Raw genomic sequence first — 16,085 nt, forward strand, 5'->3', positions numbered from 1 at the left:
CATTAGCACCAAGAAGATTCTGGCTCTTCTCTGGCCCAGAGTGCCTAAATAACTCAATAAGGCTGTCTGTGTCTGAGCACCTAGCCACAAGTTAGATGGGCATTGAAGAACAGAACTCTGACAAACTCCACAGTGGTTCTCTCTGCACTGGCACCTAATTTAGTACCTGTTTTCATACTTTTTATGAAAACACTGGACATTTTGGTAGCAATACAGATAAAAGTAACAAAAAAGAAGATGAGATATTGATGTATTAGGCTATGTATATATTATTTTGCTGCATAATAAGGGAAGAGGCAATAAAGACTGACAATTCTCTATTTATAGTATACACTACACAGAGTCTGTTCTGCAAATACATATCGGAGCAAGTAAATAAGTGATAAGACAATAAAATGATCTGTGTTGCAACATGCTATATTTTGTTTTGTCTCTTTCTTCCTCTTAAATAGAGTATTAAATATCAAGATACTTCTAGAAAAAGGTAACTTCACACTCTTAAAATTGATCAATTATATTTTCTATTGTCAGAAAATGTATTGAGGACCTTGTACACTGCTGATTCTGTTGCACATAATTTTTCTGGTATTTACCAGAATAAGATATTACTTTTAGGAAATGCCTAACATGGACAAAGGAAGCTTTTATAGAAAGCTCTTTTTTTAGCTAAAAAAGTCACCATTCTGCGTGTGATGTGAGGCAATTATAATTTTTCATCTCTTGCAAGAAAGTCAACATCCTTTCAAATAGTCCTTTTCCCTACTTAATGACAGTGTTTAATAATATTCGAAGAATATTCTAGGTCAAGGAGAACTATCACTGTTTGGAAAAAAAAATTCAGAAAGTTGTCTGTCTGTTAGTTACCAACATGTAGTTCTGCAATATCGTTTCTTTGTGTATATACTCTTACAAAACTCTACACATGGTCAAATAGTTTTATTGTATAGACTCATAGGATTGTAATTTAAATTAGGTAGGAAGGATATATGAACTAAAATGATTGGGTCATCAGTTCTTCAGAAAGGTCTGGAAGAAGATATAGTAGTTAACCAAGGTACCCATTTCCTTCACATACTCCCTCATATCATTAACTAGAAAGTGTTGTTGTGAGGCACTATGTGACTGTTTTATATGAGATATAAGGACAATTATGAAGTTTCAAAATTATTAGCTTCCTGGATACAGACATTCTTAAAAATCATAGCTGGTTCTTGGCCAGTGTCACTTTAGTTCATCCCAAATAAGTCTGTGGGATGACAAAGAAAAAGATCAAAAAATTTTGTTTACTCTACCTTTTTTCTTAAATCACTGAATTATCAGAAACTACCTAACTGAACAGGTAGAAGAATCAAAATATATTTGATTTTAAAAAATAATTAAAAAAAATCTGAAATATTTTACCTCTTCCAGAAACTCTTGCCTATAAAATACGGTGATATATACCTAAAGCAGACTCTCAGCACTTTTTAACAATGTATTATATAAAATGTTTATAAAATAAAGTTGGATTTTTCATTTTTACACTTCAAATAAAAAATAAACTTTTACAAAACAGCTTTAAAAGCACAACCTTGCCATGTATTGATAATATTTTTTTCATATATTACTCTTGATTTGTATTGTAGCAAGACTAGAAGATTGCTGCATCTCAAAGCTCAGCATGAATTTCAATTGCAGATTATTTCATATAGCTACAGCTTAGTAAAGTAATTTTTCCAAAGATGACTTGAAATAACATGTAAGATTTTCTTATGCTTTATTTCAGGCCTTGTTTTTCTCCCATTTATATGGACAGCGTAGAAATATAAATTGCTGTATGAGAGATAGAATAACTTTGTCTTTTTTTTCCTCTTATTCACCTTGGTCTTCTCTCTCTGTAGCCCCAGAGCTTTATGCCCTGGTGAATGCCTGAAAGTGATAAGAAGGGGTTGCCTTGAGTAAGCAAAATAATTAAGCTGCTAATCAAGTACTGAATTTTTTGTCAATCACTCTTTGATACTACGGGTGACACCTGCCCGACACTGTCAGTTCTGGCTGCCATGGATTTCGTGTTATACATAAATCTCATGACTCAGTGATCAGATATGAAGCTGTGAGTCCATCAACTCCTACATGTTAAAATAGTACTTCTGCTTCAGCTTTTTCATATAAACATATAAACATAACATACCTATGCTGATGGCTTAGGAAGTGAAGTTGTCATTCACTGTGCTAAAATATTACTATAAAACCAGATCCTAGGTTAGTGTGCTGTATTCTGCTGGCTTTTGAGGAAAATGGCATCTGTTCAAGGAATTACTTAGACCTACTCTCAGTAAAACTGACTATTCATCAGCTCCAAGATTTCTTTTGCTTAAACAATTATACTCTGTTTATAGGGAATATTTCTAGGGAAGTACCCATCACGTGAAATATGTTTCTATTTTGTTTTCTGGCAAAATGCTTTTCACATTTACCTAAATGAATTTCATCATGGACAAAGTTTTTTTGCTTTACATTTCTGACCTGTTAAATTATATTACATCAAATAATGGCAAATAACGGGATGTCACATCATGTTGCATAGTTTACTTTGTACGTCTATTCAACTTGACACAATATGACAAATTAATGCGATATATCAATTCTATAACATATTGTTTAAGTAAGGAGGTAATATTTCAGCATACAAACCAGAGCATCTATTTAATATTAAATATCCATCATCTGCTTCAACAGCAGCATTTGGAGCAATTGGATCCAGTACCTACAGAAAGGGGATATTTTTGTTGTCTTTGCTAATTGATTAAACAGTACCATGCTAGTATTGCCTCCACATTGTACAAACTCATTTCATTAAAACACTCACTGTAAACAGTCTAGGAATAGTACATATCTCAGTTGATAAATATATGTGCTTGGGTTTTAAGCAGCACTAGTTTCCATTTAAACCATAAGTGAACCTGATATTTCAATAATCATACTCATATCAGATAAGAAATATTCATGCAAGACTGTGGTATGAACAGATTGTTTTCAGTGCAAAAAACTTAAAATGAATTTTGCTCAATAAAGCCATGCCTGACAGTCAGTTGCAGTAGAAATCTGTATATCATATCTGGCAGGAGTGACCAGAATACTACTCTCTATCTCCATGCAACAGACACAACACTAAGCAAGCTGCCAGTCACATTTACATTGCCTCACCACTCATGTTCTAAGGATTCACTCGGAGAGCAATAGCAGTGTTGTAGCATCAAGAAAGCATAATGTATGTCTATAATGATATTACCACACAAAACACTGGTATTTAAACTATTATTAGTATTTAAATTGCTATTGCTACAGGTAGCAATTTGAGCTGTGACATGGAACTCCATATGAGTTTAAATGGTAATGTACTCAGTTTCTGGAGAGTGTCCACACTGACCTCCATGCTACTAAAATGAGGTCACTCCTGGTTGCACTGTACTGCACTAAAAACTGAAGTTACTTCTGTCAACCAATGCTTGCATTCAACAGGAGAAACCCTTATAAAGGTATCAAGGCTTTCAGTCACTACCCCTCAAAACATATGCTATAGTGAAAGAAAAAGAGTGCTGAATAGACAGGGTGCTAATAAAGCAGCCTGTTTCCAAAGCAATTATCCCATGAGCTTCTCCAATTAGATGACTTAAATAGGAAGGGAAAATATTTTAGAAAGGGACTTTTTCTTTTATATTTTTCGGTTTAGTTAGCCATGTACATCCCTTAGTTAGCTGTACATCCCTTTCTGCCATATTGGTAAGAGAAGAAATATCAGGAGAAAATTTAGAGAGGCAGGAGGCTGCTTAGCCCAGTATCTTAGACATAATGTCTGTTGTTGAATTATGGTCCCATGACAAAATGGGGCAACATGAAGGAGAAGGGAAAACAGATAAGTGTTACATGAAATAGACCAGTTAGAATTTTAGCAATTTTACACTAAAATGTACGAATATTTCTATGTGTAAGAAATTATTTCATCCTGTCTTTTGCCAAAGAGGGCTTCTATGGAAAAAGCAAACTTTGTTTGGCAGAAGATTATATCTGAGTCTTATTTGTTGCCATGGAGTTTTTGATTTTTTAATTTTTATAGGCTTTAGAAGTAGTTATGTAGTGAATGTAGATTTTAAATGTAGCTGTAGAATCTTTCTCACAGTATTATGTCTCTTATCAGTATGTCCAGTAGAAGTAACAGTAGTTTAACAGTTGCACATACCAAAAACCCTTTCCCATAACAATTCCATTAAGTCCATTAGCTGTTCAGTCTTATTTTAACGTAGAATTGTAGGAAAGCATCTTAACACCTGCACCAAAATATGTAAACATAGGCCCAATGGCCTTCAGGCCCAGAACCTTGGAAGGCCTCCAAGGTCTGCATGTGCTGAAGAAGATGAAGATGAGGAAGAAGGGGTCCCAAAACGCCCCCAGACTCAATTCCCAAAGAGGTGTGCTGGGGGGTGGAACGGGTGAGAACTGGTGGGTGGATAGACCTGGGATTGGATGGGTTAACACCTTAAACTGTGGAACCCTCTGAACACGAGGCGTGCGACCCGAAGCCTAGTGGCTCATGAAAGCTTTCTGCTTTCTTATCTTATACCCTAATCTGGCCCGGAGTCTCTTTTTCAGCAATCTGGCTCCTAAAAATGTACAGGGAAACATATCACCGCTTTTGAGAAAAATTGTTATTTGAGTATATAAGTATAATTTGTGTCTTTCCAAAATAGTCTGTTTATACTTTTTTATAAATCATGCTAGAGATCTCTGAGAAATAAAAGAAGTCCATTATATAAACCAGCTATCTCTCAATCTAAGAATACTAGTCAGAACACTGTTAAACAAAATTTAATTGCTAAGTGGAGTGCCTTACATTTCAGATAGGTTCCTTAATGTTTATATAAAAAGACTATAGAAAATAGAGGTTTATGCATTTGTATATGTAAAAATGTCATGGATCTTGAAACTAATTTTCAAAAGAAATTAAATGTTCCATTTCAAAGTCTATTTCTTTTTTTTTGTCACAAGACATTCTTTTTCATTGTCATTCATATCTGTCTATCTATAACATACATGCAAAAAACTCTTGCTGTCTAACAGCAGAAGTAAGTCTATTTTAGTCACCCTTTTTTATTTGTTCGTTTCCTTTTTAAGTAGCAATGGAATCTTAGATGAAGTAAAAGATATGAAAGATACATCATTCTTTGTTGTAGATACTGAAAATAACATACTTGAAAATAAAACGTCAAAGTTCTACATGCACTAATTCTGTGCGGTAAACTTTTGATATGTTCTTTAAAAAGTGAAACAGATTGTTTTGGATGAATAATTCAATGACTACAAATAAAATTTCAGGTTGATAGGTTATTTCAATTTGGCATGATACAGCAGTAAATTTCAGAAATTATGCTTTTCTATTTCCTTGCCAAACAAATTTTCACTTCATGATGAAGTACTGTTTTATATTACAGTTAATTAAATCTAAATTAAAAAGAAACAAACAAACAAAATCTACACACCTAAAACATGAAATATTTTTTAAGGCTTTTCAAAGTCTTGCATTGCCTTCTGTATGAGCCCTTGTGTATGTACTACTTGGGTAAGACAGGTTTTGCTTGAAGCCGAGAATTTTGACACGCAGTGCTGGTACTGAACAAAATGTGTTTTTACTTGCAGATCTTGTATTTGTGACTGGGAATGGGCTGTGCATTCCTGAGATTCAGTGGCACTATTTGACAATAATGAAAAATCTAAATCCTTATCACAGAGCAGGTAAGGGACCTACAGGAAGTCTCTACAGGAATCCCTGGCTATGGAACAAAGTTAACATAAAGAAGATCTAGTGTTAGTGAATGTTTTTTGTACAAACCTTGTATATAGGTAGGAGGGATACTCACAAGATAAGGTTCATTTCCACAGCTGAAATATCTCTAAGGCTAGGAAGTTTCAAGCTACTATAAATCTATAGTTTGTCCCTATACATTTATAAAAATATTTGATTTGAAAAGATAACCTGTAGATTTTGTTCAGTAGGAAAGTCAGTTACTTGCATGGAGTTGTGGATCAAGATGTTTTTCAGAGCGCTTTTTTTTTTTTTCCTGGGCACTGACTTTGTATACTGCTTTATCAATACAGAATATATTTTTCACATTAATTTCTAGGAAAAAAATTAATAGATTTCTTCTGCATGTACTTACAAGACTACTATTGCATACAGAGGCCAAGTATTTCTCCAAAATGACCTGGAGGTCTGCCATTCCTGTACCACAAGAGATACTGTTTGCAATACTTCTATTTTGAATAAATGCATCACATCCAGTAAGTGATCCTTATTGTCTCAAAACACAATTGCTTGGTCTTTATGGTTAAATCCATAGACCCTGGCAGTTTTCTCTACCAAGATCATTATGAAACAATGCACTATAGTGAATGCTACCACGTGTTCAACATTTCTTCTCAGATTGTCTGGGTTTCTATCCAGCTCTTTTATACTCCCCCATTTCAGATACGTGAAGATACTTTCAGTACAAAATTTGAACTCTTTCTGTAAACACAGTTGTCTATCAATATTTACTCAAAATCAATGTGAGAAATTATGTCAGTGTTGTTATTATGTGGCCAGGTAATTTTGAGTTCAAGTAAGAACTGTTTTTTTTTTATTTCTTCCAATAATAGTAAACTAAACAGAGCAACCAAGATAATGATATGATAAGTTCCACTTGGTATCTTCATAGTGGTGAATAGTGCTACATTCGGTTGGCAGATGGTCACTAGTGGGGTTCTGCAAGGCTCAGTATTGGGGCTAGTTCTGTTTAATATCTTTATTATCACTTCTTTTACTCCAAATCAGACAAAAACGAAGTCCACACATGCTCCTAACAAGACATTCTCTCCAGCCCTTTCATCAGAATCTTCTAGATGCATTCAAGGACTCTCATTCCTTCTTAGATTGTGGGGCCCAGAAATGCACACAGTGCTCAGGTGAGGCCGCATCAACTGAGTAAAGTGGGATAACCACCTCTCTTTCCCAGTTCGTCATGCAGTGTTTGAAGCACCTCAGGATGCAGTTTGCCTTCTGGGCTGTGAGGGCCCACTGCTGACTTATGTTGAGCCTGCGGCTGACCAGCATGCCCACATCCCTTTCTGCAACCACTTTTCTCCCAGTTTATACTACAGCCTGGCATTACTCTGTCTCACGTGCACAGTAATGGAATCTGGTATTTTGACTTATTAAATTTCATGCCAATAATCATAATTCAATGTTCTAGTCTATTTAGATCCCTCTGCAAGGCCACGTCAACATCACCTTCCAGTCTGGTATCACCAGCAAACTTGCTAATGGTACATTAAACTTCTTTTTGCATATTGTTGATAAATGTATCAAATAAAACTGTCCCTAGAACTGAACCCTGAGGAACACCACTGATGATCACTGGTGACGTCATACTTCTACACCACAGCTAAGGAGTTATTAAGATGAAATAAGACCAAAAAAAAGGAACAAACTACTAGGTTTTCTGACTGAAATCATAGTTCTATATTCCAGGGAATAAATTTTTGTCAAGAAAATAAATAATATTGCCTGGAATCCTCAAAAGAGTTTGAGGTATATATAAAGAAAGTAGATTTTATAATCCTTTTGAGCAATGTAATAATTACTTCAACAAGGAGAAGTGCAAAGTCACATATCTAGGTAAGAACAAACCCATTCAACAATAAATGTGAGGGGCCATACAGTAGGAAAGTAGCGTGGTAGGAGAGTCCCAGAGGGTCTTGGTGGACACCGAGTTGATCATGAGCCAATAATGTGCCTTTGCCATAAAGAAGGCTCCCGGGTTGCATGAGGCAAAGCATTGCCAATACATTAACGTAGATAATACCTCCCTTCTACTCAGCACTGATGAGGCCACATCTGGAATACTGTGTCCAGTTCTAGGCTCCCCAGTACCAGGAAGATGCTGACAAATTGGAGACAGTTCAATGAAGGGCTACAAAGATGATGAAGAGATTGGACCATCTCTTGTATGAGGAAAGCCTGAGAGAGATGTAACCGTTCAGCCTGGAGAAGCGAAGCCTCAGGGCAGATCTTATCAAGTATAAAGTAACAGTGTAAAGATGAAACCAGGCTCTTTTCAGTGGTGTCCAGTGACAGGATCAGAGGCAATGGGCACAAATCAAAACACAGGAGGTTCCATCTGAACATTGGGAATCACTTTCTTACTGTGAGGGTGACTGAGCACTGGCACAGGCTGATGTGGAATCTGCACCCTTGGAGGTATCAAGAAGCTGACAACACACTGCTGGACTATCAACTGTAGGTGTCTCCTGAGGGTTTGGACCAGCTGACCTCCAAAGGTCCCTTCTCTCTTCAACCATTCTGTGATTCTGTGATTCTATTTTACTGTACTGGGTGGGATTTGCACCAGAGAATTACCTCTAGTCTAAATACATGGAAAAAAGAGACGGTCCTGATCAAGCTGAAGATGAAGATGCAGCAACACACAATGTACAAACTTGGAAACACTTAAAGCATTGCCCATTTCAAGATTTATGCAGAGGTTTAGCTTAGTGTACCCAGTCCCTCTAATCTCTAGCATTACAGTGGCAGCCAGAAAAAACCAAGAAGCAAACCCCCAAACAAAAAAACAAATCCCTAGATTTTGAAGGGGGGGTGGGGGTGGTGGTGGTGGTGTGGGTGTGGGTGTGCGTTACACAGGACTGACAGATGCAGAATTACAAAAAATAAGCAAAGAAGTTTTTGGGACAACTTGCTACAAAAAAAAAAAAAGGAGAAAAAGACCTCCAAAACAAAACAACCAAAACTCAAGAACAAACTTCACTATTTAGTATGCAGTGAAGTACTTTCATAAAACTGATTAGATTTGGGTTCCATTTATCTAGATCCAATAAACTATAGAGATAAATCTTAAAGATCCTTATTGACCTAGCAGTTTGACCACTATTTTGATGGCAAGGGAAGCTTCAAAGTTCTAGGTGATTTCAACCTCCCTTTCTGGTTGCAAGGTTGCTTTTCCCCAAGGAGACACACACCAGAACAATAAGATCTGCTCTGAAAGTGAGCAGAGATCTCATTTTTCCTTTACTGACACTTTTTGACAGGAGGTAAGGGAGACTTGCAAAGAGTGTCAGGCAGTTTTAAGGTGAGGTTAAATGTTATAGCTGTTGTAATCTAACAGTTTACTGCAGCAAAAGTGAGGAAATTCCTCCTTCTCCCCCATTACTCAGACAGCCTTGGTCTCCCTGGTCTTCTGATGATATTAGTCTCAGATTCATCAGCTCCTTAGCTGACATGATTCGAATTACTAAACTATTGGAAAACTTTTAATTTTTTCCAGTAAGTTAGCTTTTCATTAGACTTGTGCTTAGTGGCTTATGGAGGGGTTTGGCAAGCTTCATAGTCAAAGCCTTTTGAGAAGAGAGAAGGACACAACGTTACATCCGCTTGGTGTCGGTAAGATGCTTAAGTGACTGCTGTTGCATTATACTGATGTGTAACCTTACTTCCTATAAGGAAGAGAAGTAAAGCATACTATATGATTGTTAACACAGATCACAACAGAGGAGAAAGTAAATCAACTGCTGAGCATGAAAGGCCATCTATGGGAGTGATATTTCAGTAGTTTAGAAGTACTAAATCATCCCTATATTCCAGAGGCTATGCTATGTTATTTGCAACAGATCTATTAATGTTCTTGGCAGTACAGAACACAGAAATCTGACCAAAATATTTTTCCTAGAGTATTAAAATATTTTGTGAATCTGTGGGTTTGGGTGGATTTGTTTGGGGTATTTCTTCACTTGTTTTGTGGGCTCTTTTCCTTTTATCTGTTCTGTTTTCTTCATGACTTTAGAAGCAGAGGCTAGATAAAACACCTTATTAATCTCTTTCATTCTTATCCTGTATGTACAAACACATCTAAAGAAAGCATACAGGTCCATATATTTCTTAAAAAATAAGTCTTATAAAGTAGAACCTCTTAAATTTGACTTTCTCTAACTTTTGTCATACAATATCAGAAAAGTTCAACCTAACAAATGAAAGTTGATCAAATAGGATAAGAGGAAATACTGAAGAAAGGAGGTGAAGCTTCTCCAAAGACAGTTATCAACTCCTCCTTGATTCATAGTGTCCTTTGATTTTTCAGAGAACTCTTCCGTCGTTACACATAATATTCTACATATTGAAACACAACTTAGAAATGTTACTTGGTTACACAAAAATATTCACACTTGACAAAGTTTCTTAAAGTTAATTGCTACTCCAAAAGTAGTCAAATTAAAACCTGAAAAGTTTTTAATAGAAGTTTTTGTAATGACAACAAATCTCCAAATTGTCTGTCAAGTAATACCTATATAAAATATACAGTTCATCCACTTAAATTATTGAAAATTTGGGGTATCAGAATTAATAACAAACAGTTAAGGAATTCTTTATAGTTCTTTGAGATAGAATTTTTTCATCTGCCTTAAATTCTGATTAAGTACTTTTCAAAATTTTTGAAGCTATGGGCAGATGAAAACTATTGTCAGTCTTCAGAAGCAACTGGAAAAGCAAAGCAGAAGCAGTTTTATGTGAAAACAAATAATTTACCTTTCAAAGCCTTATTAATAGACACAATTTAAGATAGAAAATTCACACTGATGGATGTGTAGGGGCAGACAGGGATACTGAAACATATTGAGCCTGATTCCACTCTTATTTATTCCACTGGCTTCAGTGTACTGACTTCCAGCAGTGACATAAAGAGGCAAACTGGATATTAAATGACATTCAGAACAAGATATATTACTATAATTACTTCAGTAAATTTACTTCTCTATGTGAAACAGTAATTGTAATGATTGCATTAAGTTAGAAAAGCAATATTGCAGCTTCCCAAACAAAACCAAATTTTTAATTGCACCTGAAAATACCGACTGCAGAAAATTCTGTGTATTTTTCAAGAAGAAGAAGAGACCAGCTTTGGATGTTTCAAAATAACTTCTGTGCTCAGCAATGTATAAAAGAAAGAAAAAGTGTAAGAAAATTTTAAGTGTATAACATTCTCACTTTTTGAGGAATATTTACTTTGTACTGCATAGCAAAGTGGAAGAAGATTCAAATTTACAATAAAAACTTTAGTTAAAATGATCTTTGAACCATACACTCACAAGTTTTCTTAGGCTAAAATTAAGGCTTCCCACAAAGCCAATATGGTTAGTTATTACAGATTTTCAAATGTGTTTTTTTTTCATTTGAGGGGTTGGGAAGTGGGGTGGGGTGCACAAAAAAACCCCAAATCTTTGGAAGGGTTTCAAAACAGAATGCTTTACTTCAAATATATCAAACTAAGGTCATCATAGCACAAAGGAATTCAGGTCCACTTTTAGAAAATTCTAATAAAATTCATAATCTGAAAGATAATACCATGAAGTCAATATTAATTCATTCAATTAAATTAATTAATAATTCAATATTAATTCAGTCAATCAATATTGACTTGTCAATATTTTTGTGAGCTATGTACCTTTCAACAGGAACATCAGCCACATTACACTTTGTCTATTAGGATGATATAAGTCACCAAAATTGGTTTATTATTTGAGCTGAGTTTTCTTAAGAGATGGTGACAAAGTAAAGCAGGAGAAGTGAATTCTGGTACTTATTTATCTTTTTTTTTTTTCATTAAAAGATGAACAAATAATCTACTCAGTTGCTTAAATATCAGTGTTTACTAGAATTTCAGATATTTTGCATAACCAAAATAATGGGCTACAAGATACAACACAAGACTTGTGTGAAGTCTTGGATTTGTACCTATAGCTAGGCAATACATCCCACAATTTAAGAGGCTGGATCACACTTTGAGAGTGCGCTGAAGCATTTCAACCAAAATAAGACAGTTTGCAAATGTGAACTAGTTTTGTATATTCTTTCTTTTCCTATTTCTTGAACATTCTTTACAATAGCCAGATATGATTCTCAGGGGAAACCACCTTTTCACTCTTGCTCACTCAAACCTGTGAAACTATGTGTGTGAAAACAGAGATATGCTATTTAAGCCTTAACAGAGTTAGTACATAATCAAATATGTTTTCTAGCTAATGGTCTGTGTAAATCAGGGAATAGCACGTTCTGATCTTAGAAATACCCATTTTTTTCCTGAGAACATACAGTCTATCATTATCAAGCTCCTAGACTTCTCTGCTTCAAAGCACTTTTTCCACTTGTTACCTGTTAGAGTTCAAAGAACAGATAATGTGAAGCAGTCATGAATTATTTTTTTCCCCAAAAAAGACCCTAGAGATACTATTTATATCCACTGCATAGAGTTATGTGTTATCACAAGCACACTCCCAAATCTAAAACAAGTAAGAAGGAAGAAGAATAAGACAAATAAGAAGGTGTCTTTTTTGTGTCAAGTTCTGTGTAATACCTTTACCTTCTAGAGGCTCACTCTGGGAGAAGAGTAAACCCCAAACTCAAACAGCTGTTAAATAAGAACAAGAGAAAAGCAGAAATGCTGTATAAAAAGGTCAAAATTGTTCTTTTTGTTTTGTGATTTGACTAGCACACAGCAGAATAGGAAGGAGTGGAACCTAAGATGTCAAGTAAGGAATACAGTCAACACTTAAGCTTACTTCAGCAAAATGGAGAACAGGAAATAAGTAGTGTTGGCTAAGGACTGCTGAAGAATGTAAAGAAAAGGGATAGATTTGTGATACTGTTGTAAATTCCTGTGGAAAAATATAGTTTATTTCTTTTTTTAGGAAACTGTTATTATAGGAAAGAAGAAAGAATAGTAAACTAAATGTGGAGCAGGAATACCAGTGGAACCAGGACAGGTAGAAGACTATAGAGTAGAAATATAACACCATAACAAAGAATTTGCACTTCAGGTTTCTTCCTTCCCACAATGGTTTCATGTATTTATGCTATACCATATTTTGTAACACAGTTCTTTACAAAAACAGACTAAAAGGATGTCAGAATGCAGCAGAAAGTTTCATGAGAAAATGGCATAATATGTGGACACATCACAGATCTCTGTATCATGACAGGCAAAAAGAAAAATAAAAATGTGATGGTAAAGTAGAACATAGAGATATTAATCTTAATTTATTTTCTATTATTTAATATTACCCTCCCAATTAAACATTTTTTAGTGTATTTTCTGTCATCTTACTTTAGAGAAAAGATCAAGATATTTTTTTATGTTACTCTTGGTTACTCCCCAATGCCATATATCAGAAAAAATTGCATGTAAATAGCTAGTGGTTAAAGTAGCCAGACATTTAAAAGGAAAAGTAATTGGACCCAAAGGAGACAAAACAGAAAGTGATCTGGAAGAGTTAGGTTTTCATATAAGCAACATATAACAAGAAATGCCCGTATTACCCTCCCAGGTTGTGACATTTATAAGTAATTGCACAAAACACTGAAATATCCATGGGTATCTAGAAGCATTTGAAGACACTGCTATGTATTTAAACAAAAAGTTTGGGAGATTGGGCAAAACACAACTGGTGCTCATATTTCCTTTAAAAAATATCTTGCTGATGGTAGGAGTCTCTAGGGAGAGCTTAGGGAAAGCCTCTTTGCCTGAGTCTTTTTGAGGTCCATAGGAAAGGGATTTCATCGGAAATGGGATAGAATCAATCTCTCCTTTTTTTCCTTCAGCATCTCCAAGGCTCTAGAGGAAAGCAACTTTCAGGTGTTGCATACAGAAGCAACATACATTGCTCTAATTTGCTATTAATGCCTTGAAAATATTATATTCCTTAAATAAAGGAAATTAAACATACTAGCAAATGCTTTTATCTCATATTTACTGTTTTAAACCTGAGGTCCTTTTCCCCCCCCTACATTTGCTACCTATTACTACTATCTTATTGCTTTCTTTCAGCAGTATATTAAAAAATATGAAATACATCTGTCACTTGTGACTAAAAATCTGGTTCAGCATATTCACTGTACTGTCAAGTGCACCACAGATAAGTTCATACATCATTTATTCTTGGTAGTATGACAGCAGTCCAGCCAATGCACTGGACAAGGAGCTACAGTTTAGCCCTGCACTTGTCTATTCCTGCTGAAGTCCCAGAGCTTGTATTCAGGTAGAGTAATAACTTGGGAATGAAACAAGGCCAGGACTTTAACTTAAATGTGGCAGTGCTTTTTACATCTCTGCAGCAACTCCCGCTCTTGGAATAGTTCAAAAATGCCTGGCTGCTTCTGCAATTTAAAGATCTTTCATTTTTAGGTCAGGCTGCCTCACAAGCTACAGACACCCAGTAAGCAATTCAGATTAGGAGACACATGCTGTAACTTCTATATAAACAGAGAAGTTTAAAAGGCAAGAAATTCTTCTTTACAGATTTTATTTTTAAACCTCCTGTTGTGATATATAATCCTTATGTTTTACTAAGAAGCTTCTGGAGTATGGCAATACAGATGCAACAACAGACTTCTGTCACATACCTAACATAAGAGATTTTCAGAATTAAATATCATAACTCCACATGTGAAAGGGCAGAACATCATAGTAAATATCTATATCTGACAAATATCTAACTCTGGAATTAATTTGTAGTACTTTAAGGGGAGTTCTGCCCATATCCAGATTTGAAAAATATTTTGCAAAATTAATACTCACCTCTAACAAATTTAAAATCATAAGTATGATTTTGCTATTGATTATTCATTGCTTCAGAAAAACAACATTCTCTGGACAGTCAGTATCAACTTGTGGCAATGCTATATGCAGCACAATGCATTTTTGCTTTTTTTGTTTAAAGGTTAGGTATTGCTTTTTGCTTGGGGGGATTGCTGACAAAGCATTTGGCAGTAGGCACAACACATCTACGGTAAGTAGATCAGAGTATTTTAACTGCAAACATGCTGCAATAAAGTGCCATCATTCAATCAATACAGAACTACTTAGTTAACATTTTTGTTAATATATCTAGATTACTAGTTCTTTAGATCGTTACCTGATAAATAACGTGGGTAATGAATTGAGAGAGTAACTACATACCTTCAGGAAGAACCTGCCCGATAACAATAATCCATTAGAAAAACTGGCAGTATCCTCTGATCTATTGCCCGCAAAGCTATGACTTGATGGAGAGTTTCATTCCCTCTGCTCAGCACTCCAGAAGAAAATCAACACAATTTAAATATTTCTCAGGATGTGACAGCTCTCTAGATCCCTGGCTGCATTCTGTTCCCAGGGGTTGACAATCTGGTGTTCCAGTGTGCATAGAGCAGTGAAGATGAATTGAAAAAGCTTGAGATAAATTAGGGATGGCTAAGTTAAAATTGTCTCTGCTCCCGAGTCTCTCATCTGCAGTCTGCAAGCCTATTTTGCTGTGAAAAAGCTAGATGGCAGGCTGCCTCAGTGAGTTCTTCTTAAGCGACAGGGAGCATTTTCAATGAAGAAAAATTCTCCCATTATCTAAGCTAATGTGACTGCAGCTAAATCTAGTCTTAAAACTGTCTACTAGCATGAAATTCATTCTCACTGATGCTTTCCTTCAAGCCACAGGTTAAAAAAGAGAAAGGGAGGAAAAAAGAAAAAAAGAAAGAAAAAAACCAACAAAGCAGCATCCTAGATTTTTCTATCTGAAAGAAATACTCAAACTTTTTTTTTAAGTTGATAAATGGCAGCACATTTCACAATATAACTATGCCCAACAATCTAAGTATAGGAAATTATCACTCTTTCCCAAACTTTATCTGCTTATATTCAGTTAATTTTTCCACCACCTGTTCTTTCTTGTTTGTTTTTAATAGTTATCATGTCTTTTAATTAGTTTCATTTTCAATATTCCAGGAAAGAAAGTGGCAGTATTTTCCCCCTGTTGACAAAAAAATGAAGCGATGGCTAAAATTCTGAACAATTAACGTGTTAAACCTTAGTAGATAATAATCAAAAAAAAGTGATTGGTGTTTTGCAATAGATAATAATCAAAAAAAAGTGATTGGTGTTTTGCAATACCACTAAAAAACGTTGTGTAATGAGTTGTTCTTTAATTATGAACCATTTCTCTCATTGCACTAGTTTACAAAAAGGTACAACTGAAGT

The 16,085-nt window shown here is 35.2% G+C and overlaps 1 protein-coding gene across 1 annotated transcript in view; it reads right to left on the bottom strand.

Moving 5' to 3' along the window:
* The window catches only part of MGAT4C (MGAT4 family member C), a 333,944-nt gene extending 318,584 nt beyond the window's left edge, over positions 1–15,360 (bottom strand). The window contains 1 exon segment of the mRNA XM_032688942.1: positions 15,036–15,360. The gene's annotated coding sequence lies outside the window, so the exon portion shown is untranslated.
* Positions 15,361–16,085: the final 725 nt, after the last annotated feature.

This window comes from Chiroxiphia lanceolata, chromosome 5, assembly GCF_009829145.1.
Source record: "Chiroxiphia lanceolata isolate bChiLan1 chromosome 5, bChiLan1.pri, whole genome shotgun sequence".
Classification (NCBI taxonomy): domain Eukaryota; kingdom Metazoa; phylum Chordata; class Aves; order Passeriformes; family Pipridae; genus Chiroxiphia; species Chiroxiphia lanceolata.